The following is a 21,973-nucleotide window of genomic DNA, read 5'->3' as shown; positions in this document are numbered from 1 at the left end:
AATAGGAAAAGGAGTACGTCAAGGTTGTATATTGTCACCCTGCTTATTTAACTTCTATGCAGAGTACATCATGAGGAACGCTGGGCTGGAAGAAGCACAAGCTGGAATCAAGATTGCCAGGAGAAATGTCAATAATCTCAGATATGCAGATGACACCACCCTTATGGCAGAAAGTGAAGAAGAACTAAAAAGCCTCTTGATGAAAGTGAAAGAGGAGAGTGAAAAAGTTGGCTTATAAAGCTCATCATTCAGAAAACAAAGATCATGGCATCTGGTCCCATCACTTCATGGGAAATAGATGGGGAAACAGTGTCAGACTTTATTTTTTGGGGCTCCAAAATCACTGCAGATGGTGATTGCAGCCATGAAATTAAAAGACACTTACTCCTTGGAAGGAAAGTTATGACCAACCTAGATAGCATATTAAAAAACAGAGACATTACTTTGCCAACAAAGGTCCGTCTAGTCAAGGCTATGGTTTTTCCAGGAGTCATGTATGGATGTGAGAGTCGGACTGTGAAGAAAGCTGAGCACTGAAGAATTAATGGTTTTGAACTGTGGTGTTAGAGAAGACTCTTGAGAGTCCCTTGGACTGCAAGGAGATTCAACCAGTCCATCCTAAAGGAGATCAGTCCTGAGTGTTCATTGGAAGGACTGATGCTGAAGCTGAAACTCCAATACTTTGGCCACCTGATGCAGAGAGCTGACTCGTTGGAAAAGAGCCTGATGCTGGGAGGGATTGGGGGCAGGAGGAGAAGGGGATGACAGAGGATGAGATGGCTGGATGGCATCACCGACTCTATGGACAAGAGTTTGGGTGAACTCCAGAAGTTGGTGATGGACAGGGAGGCCTGGCAAGCTGCGATTCATGGGGTCATGAAGAGTCGGACACAACTGAGCGACTGAACTGAACTGAAAACAAAGCAAAGAGTTAACAACTGTCGATGCTCTGGGACAGGCTCAGTGAGTGTTAGGTCACGTGCCTCTTTTTCTGCTCCGTTCAGGGTAATTCAGGATTATCCAGAATGATGTTATCTAACTAACTGGAGACACATTTCTTTTGCCAGCAAAAGATTGGGTTGACATAGTCTTTAGAAAGTTGTGTTTGCAAGATGAGCCATCCTTCCTGGCTGTCAGGAGAATCCTTTTCAACCAGTCATTTAGCTGCTAGTCATTCTGTAACCCACTTGCTCTCTTACTGTTAAAAATTTGTTAATTTCTTAATTAAAAAACAAAAAAGACTTGTAAAAAAAAAAAAAAACCCACATTGAGTCAGATTGAGTTAACTCTGCCCTGGGCATTTCCATCCCATGACACTGAGCTTCTTAGCAACAGCCAAAGGTGGGGCTTTTTGGCAAATGCTGTTTATTCACCTTTGAAAGGAGACACTCATTGCAAGCAAATTTAAAAGGAAATTCCTGTAAAAGCTTTTTTTTTTTTCAGTGATAGTCTTTGGTTTTTTTCACTTGCCCATAACTTTCTGGAAAATTCTACTTTGGGCTGAATCTTCTCATTATTGTTTTCAGTATAAATTTGTTTTGTTTTTCATTCATGGAAAGTTCGAGGAGGGGGGAAAATCCCTTCAGTAGCTTTTGAATTATAAGACTATGAAAAATTTACTTTTTCCAATTAAAAGAAATCTTTGGACTTTTTGTTTATCAAAGCTTTTACCGGTGAGGACTGCTATTAGTCTCTAAGCAGTGGTTCGCAACACTGGCTTCCGCTTGGAACTCCTTGAGGGGCTTTTGAAGATATGGATACCTGAGTCCAAAGATTCCGGAGAAGTTGACCTGGGTCAAACCGGTGCCCTGGGATCATTTCAGGGCCCCTAGGTGGCTCTGATGTCCAGGCAGCATTGAGCAGTGCTGTTCTAAGACACAGCCACCCTGACAGGCAACCTCGAAAAAGGATGCAGCGGTCTGCAGATTCCAGAAGGGAGAACCAGTTCTCACGCAGAGTAGTTTTCTTCCTGTTGAGAAAAAACTAGTTACACTATGTGAAACATAGAGCTCTAAGGAGGATGTGAAGGAATGAAAGCCTTCCTTTTCCCCAGTAGCATCACTAATGACCGCGGGCACGGCACGCCACTTCCTGTTGGTTGGGGGAAGACGGACTCATCACTAAAACTAGCAGTGAGGGATCCACCGAGCAGCTTCAGACAAGGTATTTCTCTCCAGGCTTGTGGGCACCAGTGATCGAGAGAGGGACTCTGGGGTACCAGCCAAAAGGTTTCCTGGCCCTGTGGCCACCTCCTCCCTCTGTTCAGGGTCTTTGCCTGAGCTCTTGTAAATATTTTCTATAGAATCCCTCTACTGGGGCAGCCGAAACAGACTTCTCTCCACTGGTCACACTATTAGTGGGACTTTCAAGGCAGACCGCAGAGAAAACCAGACTCAGTACTGTGTAGAAAGAACCTTCTCCCTTCCCATAAAGGCCCCCAGGCGGGAACATGACCCCGCTTCCTCCTCCCTCCTGACTCCAGGCCAACACTTGGATGAACCCAGCTAGTGATTCTGCCACCACTTGAGGACCTCCGTCACCCTCAGCTGCAGAGTCAAGGCCACGCGCGCTCTATACTCACATGTGTCCCCTAGAGGAATTCATTTCTTCCACCCACCTTAACTGGATGCCCCTACATGCCAGGCAGTGTGGAGAGAATGTTGCTTTAGGAATGAGACACAGCCTCTGCCCTGATGGAGACACAAGCAGAGCACTGCCTGAGATGTCCCCCAGGGCCTCCCTATCAGCCTTGTTTGAGCATCAGTCACCTAAAAATCCTAAGGAAGGGTTTTGATCACCGTGAAATGTTAACATGCTGACTTTAGAATAACTGTAATTTTGTACCAAGTCAAATAGCAACACAGAGTAGATTAACAATACAGACAAGTGTTGGTGGTCAATTCCCGATAAATACAGCTGCATGCGTGTTCAGTCACTAGTCGTGTCCAACTCCTTGCGACAACCCCACAGACTGTAGCCCACCAGGCTCCTCTGTCCATGGGATTTCCCAGGCAAGAATACTGGAGTGGGTTGCCATTTCCTCCAGGGGATCTTCCCGACCCAGGGATCAAACCCACACGTCCCGCAGCTCCTGCATTGGCAGGCAGACTCTTTACCACTGGGCCACCTGGGAAACCCGATAAATATGGAGGAACAACTTAAAACAAGTTATCGCTCACTTTAAGTCTGTGTAACAGGAAATGACCACGATTCATCTGTTGAGCCACAGACCCCTGGAGACCCGTTGAGAGACACCAAGCAGGCTCCCCAGGAAGACAGTGGGGACCCTCTGCTGTTTGATGGTCACGGCCATCCCACACGGGTCCCCACACTTCCTCAGGGGAGACTCAGGCTCCTGTGTGACTCTGGGTCCCAGATTTGGCTTCTCTTTCAGGGGAAGAAGTAAATTCCTTTCTTGAGAAAAAAAGTAGTACAGGAAATATTTATATGCTTTATTCATTTAATGAATTCTGAGCAAAATTTGTAATCTCCATGTCTGGAGACGATTGCTGAGATACCATAGAAGCTCCCTTCCTTCCTTAACGTCTTTCAACGCATCATGACTAAAACCAACCAAACAGGCAAAAGTAATGCAGGAAGGCAAATGAACCACAAATCAAAACCCCCAGGAAGGGAGCTGTCCCGCTCAGGACTCAAAGGACACAGGCGGCCTGCACCAGGCTCCTCGTGCCAACCTCTGCCTGGAGGACTCTTGTGTGCAGGAGTTGATGTCTTCCATCTTTGGCCATTCTCATTGACGGTTCCAGTTTCAGGATTTCGATGTCTCATTGTCCCACTGTTTGTTCCTGGGTGGATTTTGCATGTTTTCTTTTTGAACCCCTGTCTACCCCTCCCTCCACGGCCAGCAGGAAGGTAGCACCTCCTGCAGCGGTGGCTCTAGCCCTTCTCGGGAGCGAGAAGAAGGCCATGGGAGCCCTCTGGCTGGCTCCAGAAGCACTCCACTGTGGAGGATGAGCAGATTGGCTAGACAAATTTGGGAGGTGCTCCCTCAGACTCGAGTGTTGAATAGATTCCATAGCACGGTCCGTTGAGTTTGTAAATTAATTCCCGTTGTTGGATTTAGGCAAACATCCTCTATCCTGCTCTCAGAGTCCCTAGTTATCTACAGAATTCCCCCCCTCAGTTAAGAAATGTCTCACATATTTATCTGGTAGCCTGGCTTTTTCTGTGAAATGCTTCCAATTAGAGAAAATGGGAACTGAGTGACTTTTGTTTAGGGAAGTCCCATCTGCCTAATCACATTTAGGAGGTTTGAGAACGAGAAGGAAGAGAAGAACCGCCAAAATTTCCTCTTTGGCGATTATTTCTGAATAAGAACTTGAGCAATCTCACTCAAGAAGGTGGGGTTTTCATCCCAGTTAACTGACGCCCCTCTGGAGAGCCAGAGCAGGCTTACGAACCCCACCACCACCACCACCCCACCCCGGGCCCTCGGACTTCCTGCCCTTCTCCCAGCCCCTCACCTCCAGTGACTCAGGCTTGAGTGTCTGCTGCTTCAGAGCCACTTGCTTTCCTCTTCCCTTTGTCTTTGTAGACTTTAACATCAGGCAGAGAGCTGACGCTAACTCCTTTCCAGGGAGACAAATGCAGAAATACTTCCTGTCAGTGAAATATATGTCTGTGGATTTACACACACACAAATCCATGTGCCAAGTCCTTAACTCAAATGAAGGACCTTAGAACATGACGGTGTCTCGAGAGGCCTGGTATGAGGTGATTCAGCTAAAATGAGGCCGTTGGGATGTTCTGTGACACAGTGAGAGCCAGTGTCGTTATGAGAAGAGGAGGTTAGGACACCCAGAGAGACCCCAGGGACGTTCACCACAGAGGAAAGGCCGTGTGAGGGCACCGCGAGAAGGTGGTCGTTCTGCACGCGAAGGAGAGAGGCCTCAGGAGAAGCCAAACCCGCAGACACCTCGATCTTGGCCTTCTAGGCTCTGGGTTTAGTCTCTCAGTCGTGTCTGACTCTTTGCGACCCCATGGACTGTAGCCCACCAGGCTCCTCTGTCCTTGGGATTCTGCAGGCACGAATACTGGAGTGGGTTGCCATTTCCTCCTCCAGGGGATCTTCCTGACCCAGGGATTGAACCCAGGTCTCCCACATTGCAGGCGGACTCTTTACCGTCTGAGCCACCAGGCACGTTCTAGCCTCTAGAACTGTGAAAACTACATCTCAGTTATTTAAGCCACCCAGTCTATGGTATTTTGCCGTGGCGGCCCTAGCAAACCAGTGTGTGTGTGTGTGTGTGTGTGTGTGTGAAACCAGTGTGTGTGTGTGTGTGTGTGAAACCAGTGTGTGTGTGTGTGTGTGTGTGTGTGTGTGTGTGTGGCGGCCCTAGCAAACCATTGTGTGTGTGTGTGTGTGTGTGTGCCAGTCTATGGTATTTTGCCGTGGCGGCCCTAGCAAACCAGTGTGTGTGTGTGTGTGTGGCGGCCCTAGAAAACCATTGTGTGTGTGTGTGTGTGTGTGTGCCAGTCTATGGTATTTTGCCGTGGCGGCCCTAGCAAACCAGTGTGTGTGTGTGTGTGGCGGCCCTAGAAAACCATTGTGTGTGTGTGTGTGTGTGTGTGTGTGCCCTAGCAAACCAGTGTGTGTGTGTGTGCGCCCTAGCAAACCAGTGTCTGTGTGTGTGTGTTCATGCACACACAGGCACATAAGTGTAATATGAGGAGGTAAAATCTGAGTGGTCGGTTGCGAGGCACAGCCTTCTGGTTTAATTGCTCCTAGATGCTGAATCAGCCACTCCAGTACTCTTGCCTAGAAAACCCCATGGATGGAGGAGCCTGCTGGGCTGCAATCCGTGGGGTCGCTAAGGGTCGGACACGACTGAGCGACTTCACTTTCACTTTTCACTTTCACACATTGGAGAAGGAAATGGCAACCCACTCCAGTGTTCTTGCCTGGAGAATCCCAGGGAAGGGGGAGCCTGGTGGGCTTCCATCTATGGGGTCACACAGAGTCGGACACGACTGAAGTGACTTAGCAGCAGCAGCAGCAGATGCTGAATCACACGAGCATGCTGCCCAGTAGAGGCGCTGTCGAGACTGCTGTGCGAGAAGCCCCGTTCCCCACCCCCGCCCTGGCTCCACCCCGCTGTCCACAAAACCCTAGTGGAGCTGGGGCTCCCCTCCTTCCACTGAAGAACCACAGACTGTCTCCACAAGAGCTAGGTTTGAGTTCCCACCATCAGAACCAAGATTATGAATGCTGTCAGCAGTTACTGACTTGGAAAACCAAAGTAATGGGAATGGAGCACAATACATGCTCCTTGAGCCTGGGAACCATGTCCTTTTCCCAGACTTTTCAACACCCAGTTAAACACTTTGCCCACTGACTGACTATAAATAATATCAGAAGTAAATTTACAGAAGTAGTTCAATTCCCAGAGCCCACGGAGACAATCATTATTTTCTGGAATTTGTCAACGTATTATTCAAAGTTCTGGCTACTTTAGCCTTCAGTTTTGCATCTGAAAGCTTCCTGATATATAATTTGTGTCCATGGGTACCGATTTTTTTTTTTTTTGGCATCCTTCACTGGTTGATTTTTATTTTACATCTCTACAGTCTGCTTTAAATTTTGTTATCATGAAAAATGCATCGCACTCAGTGCAAGAAATACCATATCAATAGTTCGTGTTTATTGTTGTTATTTAGTCGCTAAGTCGTGTCGACTCTTTGGCAACCCCATAGACTGTAGCCTGCCAGGCTCCTCTGTCCATTGGATTCTCCAGGCAAGAATAATGGAGTGGGTTGGCATTTCCTTCTCCAGGGGGATCTTCCCAACCCAGGGATTGAACTCATGTCTCCTTGCATCTCGTGCATTGCAGACAGGTTCTTTACTGCTGAGCTACCAGAGAAGTCCCAATAGTTCATGAAGCTGCTTTAAAATGAATGACTCCCGCTGACAAAGAGGTTAAATCAGTGCTTTTTAAAATCAGTACTGGCAATGCAACACAGACCTGGCCTCGAGGCCCTTGTGCAGCAGTCACGAGAACAGTTGCTGGAGTCCCTGTTGGTATCAGGCTTCTATTCCTGAGTAACAACCACCCCAAAACACAGTCTCTTACACAACAGCAGTTTCTGATTTTCCTGACTTTACTGGCTGGAGCTCCTCTGATGGTTTCACGTGTCCTCACTCAGATGACACCCTTCAGCTGGAGAGTCCCTACGGTCTGCGAGTGGGTGCTGGCTGGGCAGAGCACCTGACCGCTCCTCCATGCAGCCTTTCATCCTCCGGGAGGCGAGCATGGCTGCCCACACGGCCATCTCAGAGCCACATGCAGAAGAGCAAAGGTTGGAGCTTCTGAGCAGCTGCAGTCCCAGGGTTCAGAACGCACACGACATCCATTTTGTCACACCCTACAGGGCAGAGCAAGTCGTGAAAGCAGCCCAGCTTCAAGGGGTGGGGAAGTAGATGCCCTCTCTTGCTGGGAGCAGCTGTACAGAATCCGTGGCCACTTTTGATCAATCACAAGATTGCAGCAGATCCTCAGTCACCCCAGCTCCCTCCCTCTGTGAGCAGAAGAGGGTGGGTCAGGACAGTGGTTTTCCGGGACTGGTCTTCTTCTAGAAGGGAAATGGGCCCAGCCTCTCACCCTGCCCGGGAGTGCACCTGCTGCTTTGAAGCTCGTCCAGGGCTGGGATTGCAGCAAAGGATCCAGTGTGGAATTAACAGATCAGTTTACCCCAAAAGCTGTTGCTAAGATCTCTGGACCTCAAGTTTGGCTGCCTATTGCAATTCTCTGTAGAATTTTTTTATTATTATTTTTAATACTGATGTCTGGATCCCAACTTCAGAAATGACAGTTTCACTGGTTGGTATACGAAGTGGCTTTGGTATCGGGGATTTTTAAAAGCTCCCCCAAGGGATTCTAGTGTGCATCTCAGTGTGCAAAGGACTGCTGCTTAAACTTGAAACTGCCTTTTCTCCTATGGCAAGAAAGATGCAACTAACATTTATGTATTCTATCTACCTGCTCATTTGTGATGTGTAAGTGAAAGGACAATGTTACATACACACACAGCATGTTCTGGTAGATACCAGTAAAGGAAGCTCTCCTTCAAGTGTTTAGGATTTGCAGAAGGGCGTTTGTAGACAGCCCAGCCCTTCTAATGAGGAACAGGCACCCTGTGGGCAAACAGCCGACTCCAAGCTTCAGAACAGGCCAGTGTAACTTGCGGTCCATTTGGGTTTCCTTAACCCAGGGCCACTGGAAGTGAGTCACCAACAGGTGATTACCACATTTATCTGGAAAAAAAGTAAAATCAGCAAAGCTTCTGTTTCATTAGATCTTAGGCCTCTAAGTCAATCAACAGTGGCTGTCATCTCTCTGGAGGTCTATTAAAGGTTCTTGGGATTATTCTGGAAGTTGCACAATTCCTTTGGAGTAGCCCCTGCCCCAAAGTCTTATCTGGAAAAACAGCATCGAGCATAGCAACCAGGATCTGAGATGCATTCACTATCTGATAAAGCAGAAGTGTCACTTCTGACTGGGGAAGCTGTCATTTTTCTCATTCTTACAGATGAACATTTGTGAACTTCCTACTGGGCCCCCCAAGGCCGTCTCAGGGTGTCAGAATGAATTTCTCCATTGTAAGGGCCTGCAGACTCATTGCAGGGGCAAGACAAATGCTTGCAAGCCAGAAAAGTGCTGGGATTGTGGAATAGCCCAGTGACTATAAAGATGTTGCTACATAAACCACCCCAATGCCCAGGACGCAGGAGTAAACGCGTTTACTTTTTCCTGACACTTCTCTCGGAGGCTTCCCAAGTATGGTCTGCAGCCCAGTCTGGGAGTGTTGGAGGATATATAGTTCCTGGACCTTTCCCCAGACCTGCTGAGTCAGAGGCGCTAGGTTCAAGGCCCACAGTCAGGGTTTTAATCTGTCCTCCAGGTGATGCTGGACTTCCCTGGTAGCTCAGCTGATAAAGAATCTGCCTGCAATGCAGGAGACCCTGGTTTGATTCCTAGGTCAGGAGGATCCACTGGAGAAGGGATAGGCTACCCACTCCAGTATTCTTGGGCTTCCCTGGTGGCTCAGACAGTAAAGAATCAGCCTGCAATGCAGGATACCTGGGTTTGATCCCTGGGCTGGGAAGATCCTCCGGAGGAGGCCATGGCAACCCATGGAGAAGGAAATGGCAATCCACTACAGTATTCTTGCCTGGAGAATTCCTGGCAGGCTACAGTCCATGGGATCACAAAGAGACATGACTGACTAACACACACCGGTGATGCTGATAAGTGCTCAAATTTGAGCAACACTATTTGGCAAATTTTGGGGGGATAAAACGTTGCTTTTTGGGATTTACTGAACTTCTCACAAAGGATACATCTCAGAGAAATTACATTCGGGCTCAGTTTTGCCATCAACATATATAAAATTTAGGACGGATACAAGAATAGTTTTTTTAAAATATGTGGTTATTAGCATTTTGTATAATGTTTTATGGCCCAAAGGCAGGAGGCAAAACCTTGTGGTTCTTTTATCTGTAGGAAAAACCCAGAAGTCACGGGCTACAAAGAACACAGCAGGACCCTGGTTCAGTTCATCCACTCCCAGAAGGGGAGGGCTAAGCATTTAAGAATATCAGTGGTGTGTACTGGCGACCACACACTCTCCCATGGCTTAGTGTAAATTTGTTCTTACTCTTTCGATCCATTTTCTCATCCCCCTTCCTCTAAGGGAGGTTATCAGGCGTACCAGAACTATCATGGATTCATCTTGACCCCTCTTCCCAAAGGCTCTTGCTGTTTAGTCACTCAATCAGGTCTGACTCTTTGTGATCCCATGGACTGTAGCCTGCCAGGTTCCTCTGTCCATGGGATTTCCCAGGCAAGAATACTGGAGTGGGTTGCCATTTCCTACTCCATCTGAGCAACATTCCGAGATCTAAATCAGAACCAGTCTGGACTAGAGCATCCGAGAGGCTCCCATTTTCAACGGGAAAAAGGCACTTATGGTCCTGACCACTAAGGGCTGGTTAGTGGCTGAACCTGAAAACGGGAAGGCCAAGCCATCCTTTGATCACAGAACCCTCGTCACTGACAACCTCGCTCAGGCTAGGTTGGAGCTTGCATAGAAACCCCTGCTTCTTGTGGGAGCTTCGACCACCCTGCCCTACCTACAGCCACAGCACCCTGAACCCCCAGCCCCAGGAGCCGACGACACCTTCAGAGGCCGTTCCCAGGAGACTTTCTCAGGAGACACCAAATAAGGCATAGTGTCTGAGAAAAGGACCACACAGCTTCAAAGTGACAAATACTTTTCTTTTTAAAAATTTAAGCAGGGAGGTAAAAACCCTGGATAATATTTTTCACAAGACAAATGAAAAAAGCATTGAGTTTTTTAAAAAAATCAAAGAAAACTAGAAGAAATATCTCTTTAAAAGGTATTTTGGAAACAGGCTAAGTAAACATTTTTCCACAGTTACTACTTTTTTAGTTCGGATTTTTTTTTTAACAAATGCTGCACATGAATTTTGTGGACTGCTAACAAAGAACCTCAATTGTCATAATTTTCTCTGTTTTTCTTCAAAAAATCTGCTGAATTATGCTGCAGTTAAAAGATGCTCAGGGTTCCCGACTTATCCTTTTTTGACATCGTGCTTTCTTTGTGCAATTTCGGGGGCCAAAATACAATCACAAAGGAAGGCTTCTTTAGTTCTTAAACTGATCTATGCAAGTAAGTTGGAGCATTGCCTTGCCTATGACATGGTGCTGGTTATATCATCAGCAATTCACAGATTCTAATCTCCTAATCTCAACATAGTTTATTTCTAATTCTTTATCGTGATCTCAATAAGTGGGGAAGGCAGTTTAAGAAGAACATTTTGTTCTAGCCTTTCTTATTTTTCAAGCCAGCTTCCTGTAAACACTGAGTTCTTCAAATGTTATTTTATGCTGAGGCGATTTTGTATTCCAATACAAAGATTAATTATCACAAAGATCTGGGAGGCAGATTTAAAATATATATGTATCCACCGCAAAAATGCAGGCATTTTGTGGACACAGCAAATCATTCCGCAAGACACAATGACACCTGCAATATTAGGGATGCCGTGGCCCAGCAAATCTCGGGGATGTTCAGGTAACTGTCGAGCCATAGCAGAGTTACAGTTTGGCTGGAGGACAGCCCTTTTCCTACCAGGAAGAAGAATGACCCTGAAGGACATGGACTGGATTTCCTCTGCCGCAGCCCAAGCCCCCACCTAGCCTCCATCCAGAGCACCCTCCACGAGCCCTGGACTGGGAGAAGCTGGGACGTCTCTCCCACCCCATCCATGCACCCATAGACTTTCACGGATGTTTCTTAGAGGAGAGGCAGGCAAGGAGTTTTACTGTTAATTCACTACAACCACAGTCATCTAATAAAAGGAATTTAGCATAGCCAAGTGCTCTGCAGGTCAGTGAATCCCATGCCCTCACTTAAAGGTGAGACCTGAGCCCAGTCTGGCTGGAGGACTCAGGACAGTGGAGAATTCACAGCAGAGAGGAAAAGCCTTGGACTATGGTTGACTGCACCACGCCCTGGTCCTTGATTATAAGTCCTGGTGTCCAGGCCTCCTCAGCTGCACAGAATGGAACCTGATCCCCTGGGCCAGTTCAGTTCAGTTGCTCAGTCATGTCCGACTCTTTGCGACCCCATGGACTGCAGCACGCCAGGCCTCCCTGTCCATCACCAACTCCCGGAGTTCACCCAAACTCTTGTCCATAGAGTCGGTGATGCCATCCAGCCGTCTCATCCTCTGTCGTCCCCTTCTCCTCCTGCCCCCAATCCCTCCCAGCATCAGGCTCTTTTCCAGTGAGTCAGCTCTTTGAATCAGGTGGCCAAAGTATTGGAGTTTCAGCTTCAGCATCAGTCCTTCCAATGAACACCTAGGACTGATCTCCTTTAGGATGGACTGGTTGGATCTCCTTGCAGTCCAAGGGACTCGCAGGAGTCTTCTCCAGCACCACAGTTCAAAAGCATCAATTCTTCTGCGCTCAGCCTTCTTTATAGTCCTACTGTCACATTCATACATGACTCCTGGAAAAATCATAGCCTTGACTAGATGGCCCCAGGGCAGGTGAAGTCAGAGAATCTGAGAGGAAACATCACAAGATTTCCTGCCCCCAGAGAAGCGAGACTTCAGTCGGTGGAGGGTGGGAGGTGATGAGACAGTCATGACTGTCCCGTCCAAGTTCACCGGCACAGTCAGCACCCAGGCGCTGAGCCCTGCTGTCTCAAACCTGTCTCGGGTGAGGCCTCCTTACCTCAGCCAAGACCAGAACGTCTGTCGGCCTAATTCTCAAGAGCCGGTGTCAACATCAACCTGCTGATCATGACGGCCATGCCAGGAGCAGACGTCCTTAAGGTCTTAAGCATTAAGCACTGTCACTTCGTGACAGAGAGGAGAAAGAGGCTGAGTAACACCTTTCAACCCCAATAAACATAGAGCAAGATTTAACTGCTTTCATGTAATAACGGAATTTTGTTGTGGAAGGTAATAGAAGTGTGGTAAATGTCTGCTCTGTACCATGCACTGTGCAGGGCACTTGTCAGGACAGAAGATGGAGGTTGGACCCTGGTTTCTGGAGATGCAAGGTGAGCATCTGCAGAACCAGGGAAGGGCACTTGATTCCTTCTGGAAGAGTCTGTGGGATGGGTCTTAGGGACATGGGGTTTGAGCTGGACTCAGAGGGAGGGAACCAGAGGACTCCACTGGGCTGTGGAGCGCAGCCTTCCAGGCAGGGGAGCAGCTTCGCCACAGGACGGCAGAGGAGGAGCGCACTTTTGTTGTTGCTGTTCAGTCGCTCAGTCGTGCCCGACTCTCTGCGACCCCACAGACTGCAGCACGTCAGGCTTCCCCGTCCTTCACCATCTCCTGGAGGTTGCTCAAACTCATGTCCATTGAGTCGGTGATGCCATCCAACCATCTCATCCTCTGCCGCCCCCTTCTTTTGCCTTCAGTCTTCTCCAGCATCAGGATCTTTCCCAGTAAGTCGATTTCTCAAAGTAAGTGGCCAAAGTATTGGAGCTTCAGCTTCAGCATCATTCCTTCCAATGAATATTCAGGTTGATTTCCTTTAGGATTGACCAGTTTGATCTCCTTGCTGTCCAAGGGACTAAGAGTGCAGTGTACTTTCTAGGGAATAACAAGATTCTGTGGCTAAAACATGACAGGTTAGGGAGGGGGGCTCATAATCAGAGAAAAGACTCGATTATTTTGAAATTTTTTAATTTGTAACCTGAAGAACTTTCTAGAAGGTCAGGGTATCCATCAGGCACGGCCGTGGTGTAAAAGTCCTCGAGGAAATTGTGACCTCTTTGGGAAAAGACTCCTCCATGCAGGAAGTAGTTGCCTTACATGTATGTTCAGTTGTGTCTGACTCTGCGTCCCTATGGACTGTAGCCCACCAGGCGCCTCTGTCCATGGGACTCTCCAAGCAAGAATACTGGAGTGGGTTGCTATTTCCTCTTCCAGGGGATCTTCCCAGCCCAGGGATCGAACCCATATCTCCTCTGTCTCCTGCATTGCAGGCGGATTCTTTACCACGGCACCACCTGGAAGGCCCTAGGAAGTAGTTGCTGCTGCTAAGTCACGTCAGTCGTGTCTGACTCTGCATGATCCCATAGACGGCAGCCCACCAGGCTCCTCCGTCCCTGGGATTCTCCAGGCAAGAACACTGGAGTGGGTTGCCATTTCCTTCTCCAGTGCATAAAAGTGAAAAGTGAAAACGAAGTTGCTTAGTCGTGTCCGACTCTTAGCAACCCCGTGGACTGCAGCCTACCAGGCTCCTCCGTCCATGGGATTTTCCAGGCAAGAGGACCGGAGTGGCTTGCCATTGCCTTCTCCAGAAGTAGTTGGTATCACTCTAATTAAGAAATTCAATTAAGAAGCTCTGGGTCACAGAGAGAAAGGAAGAGTGAGCTGAGAATGGAAAGACTGGTTCTCAAGTGGTCGTGTCCATGGCAGCATGGGTAACACTGCACAGTCCATCTGGAAAATACGGGGTGAATGACGCGTATGTCTTGGTCACAGCTGTCAGGATGGAGTAGTAACAGCCTTCGTGCAGGGGAATCCAGAGTCAGCCTGGAGCAGCAGGAAGAAACCTGAGTGCTCTCAGTAACACCCAAAAATACGCACTCAGCTTAGGAATCACAGACTCCGTCACGAAGTTTATTGCCTTTAGACACTCGTCCCAGTAAAAACAGAACCAGTTATTGGGAGGAAAAATCGTTTGTGACCGTGAGCTAGGTAATAAACATCCTAACACGAGAATCATCTTTACGTGTGCTCCTTCAGCCTGACCGCCTCTCTTGCCTGTTTCTTGTTGCTTAGTCACTCGGTCATATCTGGCTCTTTGCGACCCAGTGGACTGCAGCACGCCAGGCCTCCCTGTCTATTCCTGCTTGCTAGCAAAAGCCGTTTAACTTCCTTTCCATGTTCTGAAAACTCCTGTCATGCAGGGTGAGAACATGCTTTCTGAAAGAGATTATAAGACTATGGAGAGAGTGAAAATGATCTTTTCTTTTTTGGTTGTTTTTTGACAGTGAAGTGAAAGAGTGGTGTCCAGCTCTTTGCTACTCCATGGACTGTACAGTCCATGGACTTCTCCGGGCCAGAATACTGGTGCGGGTAACCTTTTCCCTCCTCCAGGGGATCTTCCCAACCCAGGGATCAAACTCAGGTCTCCTGCATCGCAGGCATTCTTTACCAGCTGAGCCACCACAAGGAAAGCCCTTCCAAATTTCACTCTTGTCCGGAGAAGCCGCAGTCAAACTTCCTCTGCGATTTTCGGAATCAGTGGTGTAGGACCCGGCCCTTCCTACTTGGTTTCCACAGTGGGAGCCACGTGTCGAGCAAGGCAGCAGTCGCGGCGGGCAGGGTGGCCATCTCCTCGGTCACCACCAGGACCGCTGCTGATGCAGCCCCCATCAGTTACAAAGCTTACCTGTTGTTTAGATGACGACCATCAGACTCTCCCAGGGACATAGAAAATGGCCCTTCCCACTTGGTTCTCCCATCAATGGTCCGGTCTCTAAGAGCAGCCAACAGATACTACTGCTCTGCAATTGCCAGGGCTCTCACTCACTCTTCTTTTGACATGTGGGAGTGTGTGTGCTCAGTGGTGTCTGACTCTCTGCGACCCCATGGACTGCAGCCCACCAGGCTCCTCTGTCCATGGGATTCTCCAGACAAGAATACTGGAGCAGATTGCCATTTCCTACTCCAGGGAATTTTCCTGATTCAGGAATCAAACCTTGCGTCTCTCGCGTCTCTGAATCGGCAGATGGATTCCTTACCACTGAGCCACTTGGGAAGCCGCTTCTTTTGACACACTTACTACTAACTTCACTAAAATAGGGTGTTTTCAACTGATGGAAGAATTACAGCCAAGTGAAAAATGCTAATCTGTCTATGGAACTGTTTCTGTAGGTCACTGAGCCTTTGGTGCTATGTATTTTTTTAAAGATGATGTAAATTGTATTCTGGTGGTTTAGATGCTAAGTCGTGTCCGACTCTTATGACCCCATGGACTGCAGCCTGCCCGGCTCCTCTGTCCATGGGATTTTCCAGGCAAGAATACTGGAGTGGGTCCCCATTTCCCTTCTCCAGGGGATCTTCCCAACCAGGAATCAAACCTAGGTCTCCTTCATTGAAGGCAGATTATTTACCAACTGAGCTATGAGGGAAGCCCCTCAAACTGTATTCAATTGATTATTACTAATGAAACTGACGGAAGGAGATTTTGAAGTTTCAGGACAAGATCCTAAATCTGACTCTGTCTGCTAGGTAAGAGCTCCCCATAGGGATCCACCTAGACTCGTCTGGTCTACGTTGGTATACGGGGTCTAGACATCTCGTTTCCACTGATAAATGAATCCCTTGAAGGATTATCCTTAAGGGACATCATGGAAAGACTACTGGCCTTAGTATCCAAAGACCCAGGTTCAACAGAATGAACTTGGGTAAATGAGCCCCAAGTGACTCAGCTATAAGACGGGGAGGGTGACTACTCAGCATTGTTCTAAAAATGATGTCAGATAGGGTGTCCGAAAATGCCTAGGACAATACAGTGCATGTGGTAGGTGTTCAATAAGCGTCCCACCAGCCCTCTCTTTAGCCTTGCACTGTTAGAATGCAGAGCTGATGATGGATGTCATGCAAGAACGTTGCCTACTGAGAAGGGTCTTGGTCTGTTTTGGGGGTGGGAGGCATGGGGGCAGCAGGGGTTGAATAGAAGAAGCTGGAAGCCTATCCCCAGGAGAGAATGGGATTTAAAACAGGAAAGGTTTACAGGACAGGGGACAGGTTTCATTCTGACATAGCCAGGAGCTTTCTGCTGAATCAGGGAATGGCTTCCTCAGGAGTAGGAACGCCCTCAGAAAGAGAAGACTTCAAGAACAATGTCAAAGAGACGATTTGGAGGGGGTGCTGCAAACATAAAAACATCGGGATATGAGCAGAACGTTAAATTCATTGCTCACTTAAAACCCATTCAGCCCTGATTCAGGGTCAATAAATATCCGTGTCTAGTCCCATAATTCAGTTTCCAAGAAAAAGAAGAGGAGAAGAAGGAGGGAAAGAAGAAGAAAAAAACAGAGGGAATTTTTATTGAATATAATTTATAGCATTTGCATTTTAAGCATTTCTTCCTTTTAAAAAAGCCCAAAGTTATCACAGCATAATTAACAAACACATTATTCTTTTTTTTCAAAAGAGTTGTTACTGAAACACGTAATGAACATGTTCATATGTCTGTTTCTTATAATAATAGATTCACTAATTCATAATAAATTTAAAGACATGATTCTCTACATGAAAACATATATATAATCCCCCAGCAACAATCAGATTTCATTAAAAATTCACAAAGTTTTAAACGACACATTCAAAGAGAAATAGCACTTCTCTTATACCCAGCTTCCTCATTTTTCATATGTCGATGGCTGAGTTTAGAGTTTATATATAGAAGGACATTTGTGTCGTTAGGGGAACTGAGAATAAGTGTAGTGAAGTGACCGCCATAATGGACACAAGACTCGGAAGTGGACTCCGGTGGTGAGGACCACCCTGGGGCAGCTGCCAACTCAGAGGCGTCGTGAAAACATGGAAAACCACAGTGCAGCAGATGTAAGTGAGCAGGAGAGAATCCTGTCTTCCCTGTAAGACTTGTCGAAGCTGTTAACAGACGACACGCAGAGAGGAGTGATGGACCATCAGACAATGCACCCTGGCAAGGATTTGCATTTGAAAATGGCTATGGAGAAGGCAATGGCAACCCACTCCAGTACTCTTGCCTGGAAAATCCCATGGACAGAGGAGCCTGGTGGGCTGCAATCCATGGGGTCGCCAAGATTCGGATGCAACTGAGCAACTTCACTTTCACTTTTCACTTTCCTGCATTGGAGAAGGAAATGGTGACCCACTCCAGTATTCCTGGCTGGAGAATCCCGGGGACAGAGGAGCCTGGTGGACTGCCATCTATGGGGTCTCACAGAGTCGGGCACAACTGAAGCGACTCAGCAGCAGCAGCATAGTGAAGATAATAGGTAAACAAGACACGTGTGTGAAATTTTCTCACATGGAAAGATATGGTGGATATTGGCAGTTCTCAAACTCTGTTAGTCTCAGGAAACATTTACAAAATTATTGACAACTCTAAAGCTCTCTGATTTATCTAAGTTGTATCTACCAATACATATCTTAGGAGAAAGGAAAACTGAGAAAAATTTAAAACACAGGAAAATGCAAGGCTGCATTCCCATAGCTATCAAAACATCCCATACCTGGGGCTTCTGGAAAACTCCACTATATACTCTTGAGAGAATAGTCAAAAAGGCAGCTAGCATCGCTGTATTGTTACAAAATAGTTTGACCTTGTGGACTTGGACTCTGCTGAAAGGGCTCCAGGGGTCCCTGAATGCACTTTGAGAACCTCTAATAACATGAGTTTTTGAGCCCCAGCTTGGGCTTGTCAGAAAAGGCAAAATGTGGGCCCACGATTCCCTCACCCATCTCTCACTAGAGCAACCAACTTTAAAAAATGTGTTTTTTTTTTTAATTTTATATATCCGGATTCTAGATTCATCTGCTTTTGAATAAGGGGACTTCCCTGGTGGTCTAATGGTTAAGAATCTGCACTTCTACTGCTGAGGGCCTGTGTTTGATCCCTGGTCAAAGAACTAAAATTCCACATGCTGTGCAGTGCAGCCCAAAAAAAAAAAAAAAAACATATAATCCCATGGCAAGAGAAAAAAAAAGGTTTTAAATCACTGGTAGAATGTGGGGCATAGGGCATAACATAACAGCTGTAAAGATGAGGAAAAAATACGGTCTTCATTTTTAAAAAAAGAAGGAAATATGTCAGTTGAGGCTGGATGGTTTGGTTGTAAGAGCAGTGCCAACATTAAGTTTATTAGAATAACTTTTAAAAGTATCCAATGAAAAATTCATAAAACACATATATATATTGTAGTAATACTCTATGTGACTACTTCAAAAGTAAATGTATTTATACAGAAATTATTAATTGAGTACCTACCATTTCCTGACGCTAGGATAGGATAGCATCCTGTGCTGTGCTTAATTGGGTCAGACTGCTTGTGACCCCTGGACCGCAGCGCCCCCACCAGTCTCCTCTGTCCATGGAACTTTCCATGAAAGAATACTGGAGTGGGTTGTCATTTCCTCCTCCAGAAGATCTTCCTGACCCAGGGTTCAGACCCACGAATGTTGTATCTCCTGCATTGGCAGGCGGATTCTTTACCACCGAGCCACCATAATGCCCTTTTTTGTAGCAGTAAATTGAAATCAGTGAGTTCATTTCAGAGTCTTCTAAGGGGAAAGGGAGGCTGAAGGAGCAGTAGCATCTGCGGTTGCAGTAGGAGTGCTGCGTGAACCCTGGCAGTTTTAAGAGAGGGCGCCTCCAGCTGGAAACCTAGACACCAACTCCATCCTGAGGTCACTCCCCAAGACACCGTGTTAGGGGGCAAATTCTAACAGCTCTGTGCTTCAGTTTCTCAAAGTGTGCCTCGTCATGACCTCCTTTCAGTATAAAGAGAATGGTACTATCCATATGAAAAAGACTGAGAATTTCAGGTGCTAATAATGAATTAAGTCAAGGTATTTGTCAACTTTTTGTTGAAGAATAACAAACATACAGAAATGTACACTTAAGACTAGCAGCACCAGGTTCAATCCTGAAAGATGATGCTGTTAAAGTGCTTCACTCAACATGCCAGCAAATTTGGAAAACTCAGCAGTGGCCACAGGACTGGAGAAGGTCAGTTTTCATTCTAATCCCAAAGAAGGGCAATGCCAAAGAATGTTCCAAATACCATACAGTTGCGCTTATTTCACATGTTAGCAGGGTTATGCTCAAAATAGTATGTGAACCAAGAACTTCCAGATGTGCAAGCTGGGTTTCGAAGAGGCAGAGGAACCAGAGATCAAATTGCCAACTTTCGTTGGATCATGGAGAAATGAGGAGTTCCAGAAAAACATCTGTTTCTGCTTCACTGACTACCCTAAAGCCTTTGACTGTATAGATCACAACAAATTGTGGAAAAGTCTTAAAGAGCTGGGAATACCAGACCACCTTACCTGCCTCCTGAGAAACCTGTATGCAGGTCAAGAAGCAACAGTTAGGACCAGACATGGAACAACTGCCTGGATCAAAATTGGGAAAGGAGAACATCAAGGCTGTATATTTTCACCCTGCTTAACGTATACTCAAAGTACATTGTGCAAAATGCCAGGCTGGATGAATCACAGGCTGGAATCAAGATTGCAAGGAAAAATATCAAGAACCTCAGGTATGCAGATGATACCAGTCTAAAGGCAGAAAGTAAAGAGGAGCTAAAAGAGTCTCTTGATGAGGGTGAAAGAGGGTGAAAAGCTGGCTTAAAACTCAACATTCAAAAAACTAAGATCATGTCATCCGGTCCCATCACTTCATGGCAAATAGATGGGGAAAAGTGGATGCAGTGAGAGATTTTATTTTCTTGGTCTCCAAAATCACTGCAGATGGTGACTGCAGCCACGAAATTAAAATACGCTTGCTCCTTGGAAGGAAAGCTATGATGAACCTAGACAGCATCTTAAAAAGCAGAGACATCACTTTGCCAACAAAGGTCTGTATAGTCAAAGTATAATTTTTCCAGTAGACATGTACATGTGAGAGTTGGACCATAAAGAAGAATGAGCACCAAAGAATTGATGCTTTTGAACTGTGGTGTTGGAGAAGACTCTTGAGAATCCCTTGGACTGCAAAGAGACCAAACCAGTCAATCCTAAAAGAAATCAGTCCTAAATTGGAAGGACTGATGCTGAAGCTGAAGCTCCAATACTTTGGTCACCTGATGCGAAGAGCCAACTCATTGGAAATAAGACCCTGATGCTGGGGAAGATTGAGGGCAGGAGGAGAAGGGGGCAACAGAGGATGAGATGGTTAGATAGCATCAGTGACTTAATAGATAGAATTTGAGCAAACTCCTGGAGATAAGTGCTTCCTGGGTGCTTCCCAGGGGCACTAGTGGTAAAGGACCCACCTGCCAACGCAGGAGACATAAGAGACGCAGGTTTGATCCTTAAGTTGGGAAGAACCCCTGGAGACGGAAATGGCAACCTACTCCAGCATCTTGCCTGGGAAATTCCATGGACAGAGGAGGCTGGAGGGCTACAGTCCATGGGGTCACTAAGCGTCGGACACGACTGAATCGATTCAGCAGCAGCAGCAGCAGGTGGTGCTGGTGGGAAACAACCTGCCTGACAATGCAGGAGTCGTAAGAGACCCGGGTTCAATCCCCCGGTCAGGAAGATCTCTTAGAGGAGGGCATGGCAACCCACTCCACTCTTCTTGCCAGGAGAACTTCCAGGTCAGAGGAGCCTGGCGGGCTGCAGTCCATAGAGTTGCAAAGAGCCAGACGTGACTTAGCAACTGAGCAACCACAACCAGATCCAGAGGTTGAAACCCCCCTGGAGTCAAGAGATGGACCCTCTCTGAGCCCCCAGAGTCACTACCCAGCCCTACAGAAATGCCATGCTGGCTGCTAATAACACAGATTACTTCTGCTATTTGGGGGCTTTGCATGCAAGGTACACTCTTTTGCGTCTGGCCTCTTTCACTCAACATTATTTTCTGAAACCCAGTCCCGTCGTTGAACATAGCTGTAGACTATTAATTCTCAGGGCTCTGTAGGACTCCACTGTGTGAAAATGTGTCACACTGTGTGTATCCATTCTGTTGTCAGGGTATTTGAGTCATTTCATATACAGCCTAAGCCATAGGAAAGACCAGAGATTCTCTTTCATCCAGAAGGTCAGATCCACAAATGAGTTCACCATCTCCTTTCTTCTTTCAAATGTCCAATCAAAGGAAATCGTTTTCCTCCCACATCAGAATTAGAGCTGATCTGACTATGACTTAAGTCCTGAGTTAAGGAAGAGGTTAACATGTAGACAGCCTGCTCTGGTGGACTCGTCATAATCCCAAAGGAAACTGACCTGACTTTGGATGATGACTGCATTCCAAAAGAGGCAGCATGTCTTGGCTTTCTTGGAGGGACCACATCCCGCAGCTAGAGCGTGCTTGTCAATGTCCCGATGAACAGAGGAGACGGTGGGTGGGTGGGGAGACCGCACCCAAACAGGATACCAAAATAAAGGGCACCTGAAATGATCACTTTAGAAAATACGATGATGTTTACGTACAGAATAACACGATTTCTTATTCACACATCCCACCTGTGACATGAATCAGAGCCTTCACCTAAGGCCACATGTCATCTTTTCCACTCTCGGTGGCTTACAGATGTTGGACTTTGAAGTTGAAGAAGAAGAAAAAAAAGAACCAGAGCTGCCCTAAAAGAAATGAGGAAGTGAGAGCTCTGCAGTGTCTGGCCCGGGCGACAGCCCATGATGCTCTTTCCGGTCTCAGAAACATGCTGAATTTCCACC

At 46.9% G+C, this 21,973-nt stretch overlaps 1 long non-coding RNA gene across 1 annotated transcript; it reads right to left on the bottom strand.

The window, feature by feature from the left end:
- Nucleotides 1-1,368: 1,368 nt before the first annotated feature.
- LOC148776374 (uncharacterized) lies at nt 1,369-21,813 on the bottom strand. Its single transcript, XR_016038465.1, has 3 exons — nt 21,521-21,813; nt 4,485-4,589; nt 1,369-1,969 (listed from the first exon to the last, which is right to left on the bottom strand). It is a non-coding gene; the product is annotated as an uncharacterized LOC148776374 (long non-coding RNA).
- Between the last annotated feature and the right edge of the window lie 160 nt (nt 21,814-21,973).

The sequence above is a fragment of the Moschus berezovskii genome, chromosome 10 (genome assembly GCF_049115385.1).
Source record: "Moschus berezovskii isolate FMDL1 chromosome 10, NW_MosBer_1.0, whole genome shotgun sequence".
Lineage (NCBI taxonomy): Eukaryota > Metazoa > Chordata > Mammalia > Artiodactyla > Moschidae > Moschus > Moschus berezovskii.
Note: the sequence above shows the minus strand (reverse complement) of the source record. Positions and strands in the feature narration are given on the sequence as shown.